The sequence below is a fragment of the Mytilus californianus genome, unplaced genomic scaffold (assembly GCF_021869535.1).
Source record: "Mytilus californianus isolate M0D057914Y unplaced genomic scaffold, xbMytCali1.0.p SCAF_31, whole genome shotgun sequence".
Lineage (NCBI taxonomy): Eukaryota > Metazoa > Mollusca > Bivalvia > Mytilida > Mytilidae > Mytilus > Mytilus californianus.
In genome coordinates this window covers 2,803,254-2,808,944 of record NW_026262681.1, presented here as the reverse complement: position 1 = coordinate 2,808,944, position 5,691 = coordinate 2,803,254, and positions in this window count along the sequence as shown.

Below are 5,691 nucleotides of genomic sequence, written 5' to 3'. Positions count from 1 at the left end.
TAAATAGGCGAGTTACAGTGTTGTGCAATGCCGTCAATCCAAGTAGATGTACATAATAGCATAAACTATTAAAACTGCTAAAGTCTGTTTTATTCGAAGTCTGAGTTACACTGACATAACCATTCCGAAAGGGGAAAAACAAGTCGTAAGTCGAAGTTGACGTCAGTATGGTACCAGATGTAACGGAACTGTGGAGAGACAATCCACTTAGTAGACCATGCAGAGAGGAAGACAAATCAGTTAATCGTCTAATGAAAAATCAGTGGGAGGATATGACAAATCGGTCTATACTGCAGTGTAAGAGGAAGAATCAAATGTTACCACTGCTGAAGGAGAAGTTAAAGTGATTACACCAAGACAGAATATTACAGAACATAGACCATTGCTAATATGTCAAAAACGGCTCTATTTAGAGTCACAAAACCATTTCAAAAAGAGTATGAATACTGTTGATATGAAAACATATAATCACGAAATAAGGAGATTTTTTCCCCTCTTCTTTTAGTTTTCGCTTATTATTTTCTCCACAAAATTAGTAAAATCTACGAAGAGCGTGCAAGTAAGTTTGCGCTAATTTGCCAACATTGATAGTTTGTGTGTAATTCTTTTATTCATCGCTTGACACCTAGAAGGCACAGAATCACTAAATCGGGCCCGGTCACAAAGAACACACAAGAAAGTAGTACATATTTTAAATAAAATAGTTCCTACGCACAGCTGTAACTTTGTCAAAAAGTAAAAACAAATGGGTAATGTTGGTATCAAATGAAAGCTCCGCGTATTGGGATCACTGTAGAACCCTTGATGAAAGTTTGTCATGAATAATAAAATAAATATATGAAATTATGATAGGGCATATTTGCCCTGTTGCTCAGATCAGAAGTACCTGTTTTTTATACTACCCAACTTTCGGGAACCAGTGCGCTCTAAAATGAAACTAATGATATATTGAATTTTTCAGCACAGTCAAGTCGCCCGGATAAGGTATAATTTTGCTATGAAATGACTGCCACTTTATTTGAAACATTTGCCACTGTGACATAAAGCAGAAAACAAACAAATTAATCCGCTATCTTTGAAACAAAAAACAATTCAGTCATCAGTGCACACGCAAACTCAAGTGCTGCTTGAATAAAAGGAGAAGTGAGGTATACGTCAATGAGACAGCAACCCAACTACAGAACTAACCGGAAGACATCTAGAGGGAGACGTTTAGTCTTCAACTAAAGAAAGAATGTCCTCACAATTTGTCTTATAAGTGCTATCAGATTTGTATATTATTATTTTTCTGCCAGCAGTGTACACGGATAATCAGGTGTGAAATAGAGAGAGAATCAGATGTGGGTTATACGTCAATGGAACAGCAGCCCAACGACCGATAACAAAAATAAACATCTTGATGCAGACATATAGTCTTCGACAAATAGACCGGTAACCATACAATATGTCTCGTTCTCAATTGTCTCGATTCCATGAAAGATATATATAAATTCAACAGAAGCAATGAAAGATATGCTATTAACACTCAATTCTCTAAATAAAGGGGGAGGGGGGTACATTACGCTATGACGTACAACCAATAAACGGCAACTTTCTTAACGTGGGACACACATACACGTAAAGAATAATGTAACGGGGTTAATGTTTTTTTGATCTCAACCATCCCCCTTTTTTATTACAACATTACTAGGAGAGAAAAGGGAATAGTTGCATCTAAGAATTCACCCCGACGCATCAACGAACGTTCGGGTTTCACTCAGTCCCAACGAGGGCTAAGTTCCCAACAGGCTAGGCTATAATTACTAGACTGCGGTTAGATTTCAGATTTTGCCATGCAAAGTTATATGTAAAAATTGTTTCATGAAAAAAGGTATAGTAATACGGAAATTTGCAAAATTTGCGTTTGCATTCAGGAAAAAACTATGATAAAGACTCAATTTATCATTGAGTCGCTGTTTTAATTTTTTTGGACTATTTAATTTTATTATATGCAGATCACAACACCAAAAAAGACGACAAATGCCCAAAACCCCACAAACGTATATAATACGTATATAACGATCCAGATTTTTTCCAATACCTTCTCTGAGGAAATTTGGCAAATTGTGTACTATATAAGGTTTTCAAACCATTTACATCGTATGCTTACCTTTAAAAGAAGTAGCTTGTTTTGTTACGTATTATGTATGGACAACGATTTTTTTGGTGTTTTAGTTAAACTTTTTTCGCATTATTTTGTATTTTTCAATTATTGTTTTAGGAAAACGGGTGGCCGTGATATAGAGTTTTTTTTAATGATAAACATCAGCTATAAGATACGATAATATTTTCAATGTTTAGTAAAAAGATAACAACTTTTTGACACATAAAACATTAATATAAATACAAGAAAATGTAAGGTATGCAGCAATAAAACAGCAACCCAACAACACATAACTGAACGGTATGAAATTCGATGTTTTTACTGTATTAGATTGTCAGTGGTGTTTTAAATATGACAGCATTATAGTGAAGTGTATTTGCAAAGAAACTTAGAATTTTAGTACGGGACTTTCTTCAAAACTGGCCTGCGTTAAATAGGCGAGTTACAGTGTTGTGCAATGCCGTCAATCCAAGTAGATGTACATAATAGCATAAACTATTAAAACTGCTAAAGTCTGTTTTATTCGAAGTCTGAGTTACACTGACATAACCATTCCGAAAGGGGAAAAACAAGTCGTAAGTCGAAGTTGACGTCAGTATGGTACCAGATGTAACGGAACTGTGGAGAGACAATCCACTTAGTTGACCATGCAGAGAGGAAGACAAATCAGTTAATCGTCTAATGAAAAATCAGTGGGAGGATATGACAAATCGGTCTATACTGCAGTGTAAGAGGAAGAATCAAATGTTACCACTGCTGAAGGAGAAGTTAAAGTGATTACACCAAGACAGAATATTACAGAACATAGACCATTGCTAATATGTCAAAAACGGCTCTATTTAGAGTCACAAAACCATTTCAAAAAGAGTATGAATACTGTTGATATGAAAACATATAATCACGAAATAAGGAGATTTTTTCCCCTCTTCTTTTAGTTTTCGCTTATTATTTTCTCCACAAAATTAGTAAAATCTACGAAGAGCGTGCAAGTAAGTTTGCGCTAATTTGCCAACATTGATAGTTTGTGTGTAATTCTTTTATTCATCGCTTGACACCTAGAAGGCACAGAATCACTAAATCGGGCCCGGTCACAAAGAACACACAAGAAAGTAGTACATATTTTAAATAAAATAGTTCCTACGCACAGCTGTAACTTTGTCAAAAAGTAAAAACAAATGGGTAATGTTGGTATCAAATGAAAGCTCCGCGTATTGGGATCACTGTAGAACCCTTGATGAAAGTTTGTCATGAATAATAAAATAAATATATGAAATTATGATAGGGCATATTTGCCCTGTTGCTCAGATCAGAAGTACCTGTTTTTTATACTACCCAACTTTCGGGAACCAGTGCGCTCTAAAATGAAACTAATGATATATTGAATTTTTCAGCACAGTCAAGTCGCCCGGATAAGGTATAATTTTGCTATGAAATGACTGCCACTTTATTTGAAACATTTGCCACTGTGACATAAAGCAGAAAACAAACAAATTAATCCGCTATCTTTGAAACAAAAAACAATTCAGTCATCAGTGCACACGCAAACTCAAGTGCTGCTTGAATAAAAGGAGAAGTGAGGTATACGTCAATGAGACAGCAACCCAACTACAGAACTAACCGGAAGACATCTAGAGGGAGACGTTTAGTCTTCAACTAAAGAAAGAATGTCCTCACAATTTGTCTTATAAGTGCTATCAGATTTGTATATTATTATTTTTCTGCCAGCAGTGTACACGGATAATCAGGTGTGAAATAGAGAGAGAATCAGATGTGGGTTATACGTCAATGGAACAGCAGCCCAACGACCGATAACAAAAATAAACATCTTGATGCAGACATATAGTCTTCGACAAATAGACCGGTAACCATACAATATGTCTCGTTCTCAATTGTCTCGATTCCATGAAAGATATATATAAATTCAACAGAAGCAATGAAAGATATGCTATTAACACTCAATTCTCTAAATAAAGGGGGAGGGGGGTACATTACGCTATGACGTACAACCAATAAACGGCAACTTTCTTAACGTGGGACACACATACACGTAAAGAATAATGTAACGGGGTTAATGTTTTTTTGATCTCAACCATCCCCCTTTTTTATTACAACATTACTAGGAGAGAAAAGGGAATAGTTGCATCTAAGAATTCACCCCGACGCATCAACGAACGTTCGGGTTTCACTCAGTCCCAACGAGGGCTAAGTTCCCAACAGGCTAGGCTATAATTACTAGACTGCGGTTAGATTTCAGATTTTGCCATGCAAAGTTATATGTAAAAATTGTTTCATGAAAAAAGGTATAGTAATACGGAAATTTGCAAAATTTGCGTTTGCATTCAGGAAAAAACTATGATAAAGACTCAATTTATCATTGAGTCGCTGTTTTAATTTTTTTGGACTATTTAATTTTATTATATGCAGATCACAACACCAAAAAAGACGACAAATGCCCAAAACCCCACAAACGTATATAATACGTATATAACGATCCAGATTTTTTCCAATACCTTCTCTGAGGAAATTTGGCAAATTGTGTACTATATAAGGTTTTCAAACCATTTACATCGTATGCTTACCTTTAAAAGAAGTAGCTTGTTTTGTTACGTATTATGTATGGACAACGATTTTTTTGGTGTTTTAGTTAAACTTTTTTCGCATTGTTTTGTATTTTTCAATTATTGTTTTAGGAAAACGGGTGGCCGTGATATAGAGTTTTTTTTAATGATAAACATCAGCTATAAGATACGATAATATTTTCAATGTTTAGTAAAAAGATAACAACTTTTTGACACATAAAACATTAATATAAATACAAGAAAATGTAAGGTATGCAGCAATAAAACAGCAACCCAACAACACATAACTGAACGGTATGAAATTCGATGTTTTTACTGTATTAGATTGTCAGTGGTGTTTTAAATATGACAGCATTATAGTGAAGTGTATTTGCAAAGAAACTTAGAATTTTAGTACGGGACTTTCTTCAAAACTGGCCTGCGTTAAATAGGCGAGTTACAGTGTTGTGCAATGCCGTCAATCCAAGTAGATGTACATAATAGCATAAACTATTAAAACTGCTAAAGTCTGTTTTATTCGAAGTCTGAGTTACACTGACATAACCATTCCGAAAGGGGAAAAACAAGTCGTAAGTCGAAGTTGACGTCAGTATGGTACCAGATGTAACGGAACTGTGGAGAGACAATCCACTTAGTAGACCATGCAGAGAGGAAGACAAATCAGTTAATCGTCTAATGAAAAATCAGTGGGAGGATATGACAAATCGGTCTATACTGCAGTGTAAGAGGAAGAATCAAATGTTACCACTGCTGAAGGAGAAGTTAAAGTGATTACACCAAGACAGAATATTACAGAACATAGACCATTGCTAATATGTCAAAAACGGCTCTATTTAGAGTCACAAAACCATTTCAAAAAGAGTATGAATACTGTTGATATGAAAACATATAATCACGAAATAAGGAGATTTTTTCCCCTCTTCTTTTAGTTTTCGCTTATTATTTTCTCCACAAAATTAGTAAAATCTA